The sequence below is a fragment of the Gossypium arboreum genome, unplaced genomic scaffold (assembly GCF_025698485.1).
Source record: "Gossypium arboreum isolate Shixiya-1 unplaced genomic scaffold, ASM2569848v2 Contig00172, whole genome shotgun sequence".
NCBI lineage: Eukaryota > Viridiplantae > Streptophyta > Magnoliopsida > Malvales > Malvaceae > Gossypium > Gossypium arboreum.
The window spans coordinates 25241-35949 of NW_026440300.1; the positions used below are offsets into that span (position 1 = coordinate 25241).

A 10709-nucleotide genomic window follows, 5' to 3' on the forward strand; every position below is an offset into this window, starting at 1 on the left:
AAAGTTTAAAGTACTTTAAAATGAAAACATACGAGAAGCTCATCTAATAGTCTTGTCCAAGTCCTGACTTCAGGGATTATTTGTAAAATCAGTAAACTAAGTAGTGAGCTCATAAGCTTAGTGCGAGTCTTAACTCTAATAAACAATAATTATAAAATTCCAGCTAATAAATATACAAAATATCATAAAGAATACATAATTCACAGTTTATGTAGTGCATAAAAATGTTAATACAGTGCTTTTAGAAAAAGGTCCTACCCAACTTCGTTGCACACCCTAATAAAAGTTCCTAGAACTCATCCTACCAATAACACACCAACTTATGGAAAAGCCACCAGTAATGCAAATAAATTGTAAGAAATGTGAACTAGCCACCAGTATTGTAGAAAAGCTGCCAGTAATGTGGACAAGCCACCAGTAATGTAGATAATGTAACATCCCGTCTGGCTAAGTCTTGACTATTTAAGTGTCATTTATAAAAATAAGGCTTAAGGGTAAGTTTCAAGTGCACAACATTAAAACTCAATTAAGTGTAAGGATTTTTCAAATATGCCAGTGGTGCCCTGCTCTAGCAGACTCTGAACATAAAGTAAGGAACCCATGGCAAACACTAGTATGTACGGCGTATAAGATATTCTGAAATAAAAAGGTTATGACTAACTTTGAAGAAAGGTAAGAATGAAGAATCAAGTAGTGCTAGGAAGAATATGTATATATGAATATGGCACATACTTAAAGAAGTACTATTAACGAAGTACTGTTCGCCCAAAAGCCCTTTTCGGTGTATATAACAGGTAGACTCCAACATGAAAATAAACAGACAATGAGTCCCCATCAAATTACGATGATATGTGAACTATAAGTGGTAATTAAGAAAAGAATGGTTATAAGGTATGAGTCAACACCAGTGATATAGTACATCTAGTGACCAATGTGGTCCTATGATAGCTAAAATGTGAGGAAAGTTGGTTAGGAATTAACTAAACTTTAACTAGAAGGGGCAAAGGCTAAAGGATTAATCAAGTAAGTTCTTAGAGGCGGCAGATTATGATAAGGCCACTCAGCCTTGATGTGACGTTTACCAAGTTCCTGTAGAGACTTGGGTTAAAAAGACACTCTAGTCGGGTTAAGAGAAAGGTTTTCTTTCCCTTTTTCCTCTGAAAAACAAAAAGTATTTAGGGCTAAAGAGAGGTAGAAACATTGCTATGAGCTGAGTTAGGAATCCTATATATTTTTAGTGTTTTTCTTCACTACAAGGTACGTTTTGTGACTCTTTCTGTCAAGGAAACAATGATTTGCAAGTATGATTGAAGAAACATGGCTTTGAAAGATGTTAGGGTTTAAAATATTGATAACGGTTACCCACATGGGTTCTAACAAAGTGTCTCTATTCTACAAGGCAGAGGAGGTTGTAACATCTTATTGAATGATGGATCTAAAGGATAAGCTGCTCTTTGAGGTTATCAGGTGAGTCCCTATGCTAACTCTTGTATGTAGTATGTATGTTCTAGGAACTACTTTGCTAAGTAACCAAATCGTGAAATAGAAACTAGTAAAGTATGATGTGGTGACTCTGATAAGGAGCATAAGATTTATGAACTTGCATGTATGGATAATATGAAGTTTCATGGTCAAAGTATGAAACATGAATCTTGAGGTTAAAGGATGCTTGTGTCTAGATAGTGGAAATGTGTTAACCTGTTGAAAAGGTTTGAATGTGTCTATTACAAGTAAGTCAAGATATGATGAGTTCATGAAATCTGGGTCTAAGAATAAATAGTTTATTTCTGCCTCTGGAGTTATCAAAAGGGTCAGTCGGGACTAAAAGCACGAATCTTTAAAAGGGCAAGTCCTTGGCCATAGCATTAAAAAACATATCATATAGAATGTAACTAGTGGGTTATGGCATCATATGAAAAGAAGACCATATCGTTTAAGGCCATAACTAGTGGATTATGGCATCATATGGGAAATTTAAAGAAGGTTATTACATAATGTGGTTCTCCGTGTGTCCCAGAATGACGATGGGCAAACCTCACAAAGTGTGAGTTTAGGAAAATCTCTGTCATTTAAAACACCAGAAAAAAAGGGCGGCCTTTATGGGAAAACTTTGGTTAGGAAAGCATTTTTGGCGATCTTTTTCAAAGGAAAGCTTCTGTGGCAATCTCCGTAAAGGAAGCCTTTGTGGCTATATTTGAAAAGAAACACCTTTATGTCACAACCTAAGGACAGGAAGCCTTGGTGGCAACTCTGTAAAGAAAAGCCCTTATGGAAAATACAAAGGAACCCTTATGGCTATTTAAATAAAGGAATGCCTTTACCAAAAATTTTGAATAAATTACATGTAAGACATTAGGAAAGAATGGCATGAACGATTCTCTGAAAGTAAAGTAAAGATAGGACTCTAAAGGTAGGGTAAGTGTAACAGATAATGTATGGACAAGTAGAAGAAACTAAGTATCCAGTGAACTCTAAAAGAAAGGCACCGTATGTAAATGATATGGAAAACACCGTAAAATAACAATAAAAGAACAATGAAACTACAGTACGCCAGAATAGGTGGTGAATCCGAGATATGTATTATAGGCATGCATAGATAAAACCTTAAAGTAAAAAAGATCTGGGCTAACTCTATGTTAAGTAATGAGAGTAATCTACCTCGCTTGAAGGTAGTGGAAAAGTCAGTAAGTATGAATAAGATTTTAAGTCTGTGAATAAGGTTAACGAAATAGTTAAGGACTATGTAAAAATAAGATTTAAAAAGGGATATAAAAGGTTAAGAGATTTTAAGTATAGTACGTCAGAGGAAAAAAAATGTCCTTTGAGTTTGGACCCTGAATCTAGAGCCTAGAAGAGTGAAAACTTAATGAATATGAAAGGAATATAAGTCTTTAAATGCACAGTGCGAAAGACAAAGGTCTAAAATAAAAAGGAGTAATTATAGTATGTTAAAGGAAATCTTTAGTGAAGTCTCCAACAGAAGGAAAAAGGCAAAGTCTAAGGACATGCAAAGCATCTATTATGATTAGATGTGATGAATTAGGTATTTAAGGTTTAACTCACCAAGTTCTTATGAACTTACGAAGGTTATTTCATGTTTCAGTTTGCAAAAAGTATATGCTGGGAGGGATGATGCTAGGGCTACACCGAACGAAAGTGGCGCGATGTGTTGTTATGCATACAGAGGAAGTTAAGTGGTGACTTCAAGTTAGAGCATAAGTTGTTTAAGCAGTGTTCCAATGTGTTTACAGTAGATTGAGAGATATAATAGAGAATATTAAAATTTTATCATCATGAATTGTAAATGTAACCATACAATGTATATCCATAAGAGACTCATCGCATTCATAGATAAAGTTTTACATTGGAAAAGTTTAAGTTACATATGTTATAGGACATAACACCCAATACTCGAATTTGGTTCATCGGGTGAAGTGGAGGGTTACCAATATTGTAAACAAGCTGCTACTGTAACAGCCTATTTTCAGTAATATCGGAACAGTGGTTTTAGGACCACAATTATGATGATTAAATTATTATTTTATTATTTATTTAGTGTCTATAGGATTTTATTAAGGTCGTGTTAAAATTTCATTAACAAAATTTTAATGTTTAAATGCTTAACTAAGTGAAAAGGACTAACTCGTAAAAAGTGAAAAAGTTGAGTTCTAATAGTTAATAAAGTCAAATTGTAACAACCCAAACCCGGCTTAGACGCTATGGCCGAAATTTGGCGTGTCACATTGAAGTGTTTTTCGAAAACCATGTTCTTATTGAAAATCCTTCTTGCTATTTAGAACCTGTGGCCATTTTAAAACTTTGTGAAAGCCTTAGTTTCCGTTGGTTTATTAAAAGTCATTCTCTTGTAAAACATTATTACCTTTAAAACTTTATTTGTTACGGAAGCTTATTTTAAAGTTTTACGGAAACGTGATATTTTGAAAAACAGTTATTGTTTTGGAAAAGAAAACCATGTTCTACTCCAGCAGTTATAAAACAGTATATAAAATTCAGAGTTTAGAACCAGAAATTAAAAGAGGCCTTGTTACAACCCAGATCAAATATAAGTACTTGTAAATAGATAACTTAAAAGAAAATCGGAAACAATAGTAGTTGTGTGGCCACCTCCTAGTCCCTCGCAGCACCGATCCTCCTAATGCTGGGGATTACCTGCACAGTTAATAAATGGGGTGAGTTTATGAAAACTCAGTGTGTAATCCCCTCCTAAACTAAAGCAGTTAGTAAACAGACAGAATTTAGAATCAGTCAGGGCCGGAGTGTAACACCCCGAATTTGGGCCTAGAAGTATTGGGCCTTGAGTGTGGGTCCGTAAGGAGGTTTTATATAGGTATTTAATTGTGTAATGAAATGACACAATTAAATGTCCACTTTGGTGGTTAATGGCCCTGAGAAGTGTTAGAGAAATCTTGGGTTCAAACTTGGGCTTTAGCAAAAATTTTGGTATTAAGTGAAAAAACACGGATGCTTGGATGAGGGTTTTAAATTATTGTGTTAAATAAATGACACAAGGAAGCTTGTAGTCTAGTGGTTGTGGCGTCATTAAGGTTGTATGGGAGCACGGGTTCAAGCCTTGGCTCTTGCAATTTATTTTGGGTTTTTAAAGGAACACGGACTTTGGCCTCTAGACCTTATAATTAATTGGGGATAAAATATGACACAAAAAGCCTTGTGGCTTAGTGGCAAGTAGCGTGTGGAGCATCGAGGGAGGCATGGGTTGAATCCCATGGCAAGCAAAACATTTATTTTGCTAAAAGGGGCGGCAAGAGTTGGTGTTGAATTTAAACTCGATGTTGGAGGATCCCACATCGGAAGCTAACATAAGAGTGGATACAAAGTCGGCTTTAAATAGAGGGAACCATGAGGAGAGTAAAGGCACCTTTCTTGGCTGATTCCTTTCGCTGTATGGCGTGCTCGTTTGGGTTGGGCGTCGGCTAAGAGTGCTCGGAGCGTGGATTAACTCCAGTCTCCTATCAGGTGTGTATTTCTTACTACTCTAGCTGTAGGATGGCTACTTCGGGCCGCGATGGGCCGAAAGGGGTCATGTGGGCCTAATGGGCCTACAGGCCCAATTGGATAAGTTGTTTGATTGTGTAGTAAATATTGGGCTAGGCTAGGTGAATCTAATATTTGTGGCTAGATTTGGGCTAAAAGGGCCACACGAGCGTGTGGGCCCATTTGGGCCGAGAATGGGCTTTAGAGCCATTAGTATTGTTATCCATGTTTAGAATACTTTAGTTTACTAAAATTACCGAAATACCCTTAGTTTGTAAAAATACTGAAATACCCTCGATTTGTAAAATTACTGAAATACCTTCGACTTGTAAAATTACCAAAGTACCCCCGATTTACATAATTATCGTTTTACCCCCGATTTACATAATTATCGTTTTACCCCTAATTACATAATTATCGTTTTACCCTCGACTTATAGAATTACCGTTTTACCCTCAATTTACAGAATTACCATTTTACCCTCGATTTATAGAATTACTATTTTACCCTTAATTTACAGAATTACTGTTTTACCCTCGATTTACAAAATTACTAAAATACCCTTAGTTTGTAAAATTACCAAAATACCCCTAGTTTGTAAAATTACCAAAATACCCTTGGTTTGTGAAATTACCGAAATACCCTCAATTTGTAAAATTACCAAAATAACCCTGATTTACAAAGTTACAGAAATACCCTTGACTTTCTAAAAATTATAGAAATACCATTAGTTTACAAAATTACTGAAATACCCTTGGTTTGTAGATTTACCAAAACACCCTTGTAGGATGAAATGACTAAAATACCCCTATTAGGTAAAAAGACCGTAAAGCCCCTGTAGGGTAAAGTGACCGTAAAGCCCCTGTATGGTAAAGTGACTGTAATACCCCTGTATGGTAAAATGACGAATATGCCCTTATGTTTCGTATGACTGATGTGCTTAGGATTTACATATATTGATATTGGATTAGTTAAGTTTGAGTGATGTGGTGGTTATCGAGGCGATTGATTTTGGAAACGTTTCAACTTCAACCCGTAATGTGTGTACTAACCCTCGTAATAGCTTAGATTAATATTTCTTTGAAAAGCGAAAGCTTCATATTTTAGTGATTCGGAATTAATATTTAGATCTATTTTCTACGACGTTTAAGTTGGATTCACAACGGATATGGGGTAGGAAGGTATTTGGAACGTTCTTCAACGAGTAGATCTCTTGGTAAGTATTGAACCTTCTTTCCATTTGTATCCCGTGGTTTAAGAAAAGTGAAAACCCTCCGTCGACTAAGGCTAAAAGGGTTTTGGTGTTATTTGGTTTGTTGGTGCTAGTGAGGATTACAGTGCTACCGATCGAGGAGTGTGTGAAAAGCTTGGATCATCGAGTGACTAAATCTAGTCATCAACTTCGGCAAAGGTATGAACCCAAGGGTCATTGGGGATGGTGGCCGAATGTGTAAGTGATAATAATAGGTAGTTTTCGATTTGGTTTAATAACATGGTCTAATCTATAAGTGGTTGATTATAGGAGAAATCGCATAGGAGATCTCGTCAAGGAATATCGCAAATCAGGTGTGTAACGAACCCTTTTTCATAGCTTAAAGTGATAAATACCGAAAAGCCGAAATGCAGAAATTCTGGCATTTCGAGGACTTGTGAGCAAGCTAACGCTTACTAGTTAGTTAGAATCGATGAGATGATGATCGAGAACAATGGAAACGGTAAGGACGTGTTTTTGGCGTTCACGGTAAGTTGGGCCTCGAGGGGCTGAAATAGGGCCCAATAGGCTTTCGAGCCCATTTGGGTAAAATTGGTAGAAAACGGAAATCTATTAATTGCATGTTAAGATTATTAATACTATTATGGATATAGGCTAAATGGGCCTAGATGACAAAATCGGCTAAGTAGGGCCCATTAGGGGTTTTAGGCCCAATAACTCGGTTTCGTTAAAAGTGGGCTAGAAACGCGGTTTAAACAAATGAATAGTTAGTAATTGATGACGGACATGGAAAAATCCCTAATTTTTGGTAAAATTATGATATTACCCTTATAATATGAAAATGACCATTTTTCCCCTAGGTAAAAATGACCATTATGCCCCTAGGGTTTATACATGAATTTAATGCATGGGATTTTGATAAACATGGTATGTATGATATGCACATGACATGTATGATATGCACATGATATGTATGATATGCACATGACATGTATGATATGCACATGAGATGTTCATAAATGCATTGGGTTGGGTTTTTATATGGATAGAGGAAGTGCAAAAGGGCTTATGCCCCAATTATTAAAGGGCTTATGCCCCAGTTATTAAAGAGCTTATGCCCCAGTTATGATAAAGGGCTTATGCCCCAGTTATGATGAAGGGCTTATGCCCCAGTTGTGATAAAGGGCTTATGCCCCAGTTATACAAAGGGCTTTTGCCCAGATTACTAAAAAGAGGCTAGGCCTCGGTTATATGATAAATGACTCTGTTGCCGGTGGAGAGTTATGGCGGGGTGGGTCGAGTTAATCCCCACATGGTGTGTTGGTTGGTACGGGTAGAGAGTAGCGGATGGTGGGTTGAGTAGTCTCCCCAATTAGGCTTGCATTCTTTCATTGACATTATATATGATATTGAAATGGGCCTATGGGCCATACTGTTTCTGATAAAGGCTTGCCCGAGAATATGAAATTTGAAAAGGCTTCAGCCCAGTGTTATGAAATATGAAATATGAAAAGGGCTATGGCCCAGTACATGCTTAGACCCAACAGGCTGTCATTGTTTTGGGCTCTGAAAGGGGCTTGTTGCACACTGAGTTTCCAAACTCACCCCCTTTCCTTAACCTTACAGGTGAGCCTTGATATGGGGACTTGGGCCGGAGGGGATTCAGAGTGGCCACGGTGATCGCTTTTGGACCTTTAAATAAGCTTTGGTTTTCATTTAATTTCCTTTATTTATTACTTATTTTTGGGTTGTAATAAGGCCATTTTTAACTTTTCTTTTATTTCTTCTCGGGATTATTTTATTTTTAATAACTTCAAACCTGGTTGATAATTGTTCAAATGGGCTAGACTTAGGACGTGTTTTCAAAGCGATATTTGTTTTCAAAAATATCTCAACACCACGATTAATTGATTTAACAAAGACGTCCACTTAAACAAATTTAAACTCGGTATAACAAAGTGTGGCTATGGTTGTGGGCATGTCTAGGATTGGATCCCATCAAAGAGCTTAGTACTTAAGTAGCCTTCATGGCTCACCTCCTCTGTCTCGAATACCTACCTGGTGCCCAGCTTCCATACACTTTGTTAACTCAACAAAATATATGGTTTTAAAACACTAAAACGGAACGTGGGTTTTCAACTCCAATGTGGCACGTCAGATTCGGCCATAACGTCTAGGCCGGGTTTGGGGTGTTACACGGAGCCCATTACAGTAACAGAACAATGTGTGTGGGCCAAAGCCCAGTACAATTTCACTTGGGTCTCAGCCCTCATCAGAATTAATTGGGCCTAGCCCATTCTCAAAATCAATAACAGTTGGGCCTAGCCTATCAACAGAATTAGGTGGGCCCAAGCCTAGTACAAAATTAGTATCAGATGCAGATATGCAGACAGATTCCTAGCCCAGTCCAACCAACACACCACCCGTACCAACCAACACACTATGTGGGGATAAAATCAACCCACCCAGCTAACACACCAAGCTTAGCACTAGTTGAGGCACTAAGTGAACAGGACGGCTCAACGACGTAGATAGGACAGCTCAACGCCGTAGACAGGATGGCTATAGGCCGTAAATATTGCAGCAACGCTGCCACTTAATAGAACAACTATAAGCTATAAGTATCGCAGAAAGGCTAAAGCTTTATGCAGAACGGCTATAGGCCGTACACTTCCTCCGTCCATAATAACCCAACCCCGTGCAATATGTCATGTCATAAAAATTACATGCATGCAAAGTCATACTTAGCACAATCATATATGTAAATCATAGGCACATCAGTCATACGGAACATAAGGGCATAATCGTCATTCTACCATACAAGGGTATTACGATCATTTTACAGTACAAAGGTATTATGGTGATTTTACCAATATTGAGGTCTCAGCTCAGATAATGACCTCTCCGAAGGTCTACAGTTGCCTCAGCGATACAGATAACCTAAATGATCATAACAGTGGAGATGGGCCCAAGGCCCATTACGCTTGTGTGGCCCATTTAGCCCAAATTAGATATGGCTATGTGTACTACATGACCTAGTCCAATAATGATCACAAATTGCAGATTTAATCTGTGTGAGGCCCACGAGCCCATTGGGCCCACACGACCCATCTAGGCCCAACGTGGCCTAGAACTACATAAGTCGTGTGCTCGACATGCCAATTCTATCTACATCCCACTTAACAGTGAAGTTTACACAAGCAGACCAACGGGCCCATTAGGCCCAGAACAGCCCCAGCACACGAGAACGCTCGTAGTGGCCTCTACAATCTATCGCCTATGATTTGTGGGCTCGGTTCGCCCCTCGTGCATTCGCACACTCGTGAGGCCCTGAATGTCGAGGTTTTGGCTTTTCGGCTTTTGTCGACTTCCAACAAAGAAGGGCGTGAATACACACATGTTTATGAGAACGCGCCGAAGTCCATGATCACCAACTTTGGCACATCCTGCATTGAGTCTTAATCACTTTTTCCCTCACCAACTCATCTGGTTCACTCTATTTAAAGCCAGCTTCTCACCAATTCCCATGTTAGCTTCCCGATGTGGGATCACTTTCAACCATTAAGAAAATTCTTTATTTTTATATGACCACTTCAACCATAGAGTTCCAGTCCAACTCCACCTCCTACATAGCTCAAATAGTAAAATAAATACCCCATTGCGCATCCCAAAACTTGAACCTTAGACCTCACAGTTACATAACATGCCACATTGCCACTACACCACAAGGCTCTTTGTGTCACCATTTTAGCCTCAATTAATTATAAGGTCTATAGGCTAAAGTCCAGGTTCCTTTAAAAGAAAAACCAAAATAAATTACAAGAGACAAGACTTGAACCCAGGCTCTCTTGCAACCTTAATGATGCCACAACCACTAGACCACTTGCTTCCTTGTGTCATTTATTTACCACAATAATTTAAAAGCCTTTCATCCAAGCACCCAGGGTTTTATTCACTTAAAAACAAAACTTTTGCTAAAGCCCAGGTTTGAACCCAAGATTTCTCCAACACTTCTCAGAGCCATTAACCACCAAAGCAGACATTTGATTGTGTCATTTCCTTGCACATAATATATGGGCTTTATAAATGAAAGGTAATGGACTTGAATGGTAGTTATACCATATATGTTGATAGTGGATGTATATGGATTAGGTATTATTGACATTTTGATAATTTTTAAAGGGCAAAAAGGTAAATTAGTAAATAAAACTAAATAACCTAAGAAATCGTGTTCATCTTCTTTATTTCATCCTATCTCCACTAAAAATCACCATTAATACAAGCTAGGGTATTCGTTCAAGCTTATTTCATTGCATGTAAGTGTATTCAAGCCCTATTTTTAATGATTTTTATGTTTTTGAGATCGTTGTAACTGGGTTTAACTAGCCCGTACCTTCGTTTTTGAATCTGTTAAAAATTTTGGAAGTTACAATTAATGAATCTTGACTTTTTTTTATGATAAAAATGTGTTTGAAGCTTTGAT

At 37.7% G+C, this 10709-nt stretch overlaps 1 long non-coding RNA gene across 1 annotated transcript; it reads left to right on the top strand.

The window, feature by feature from the left end:
- The first annotated feature begins 6530 nt into the window (after positions 1 to 6530).
- Positions 6531 to 8078, top strand: LOC128288263 (uncharacterized). The gene is made up of 2 exons (XR_008278692.1): positions 6531 to 6579; positions 7853 to 8078. It is a non-coding gene; the product is annotated as an uncharacterized LOC128288263 (long non-coding RNA).
- Positions 8079 to 10709: the final 2631 nt, after the last annotated feature.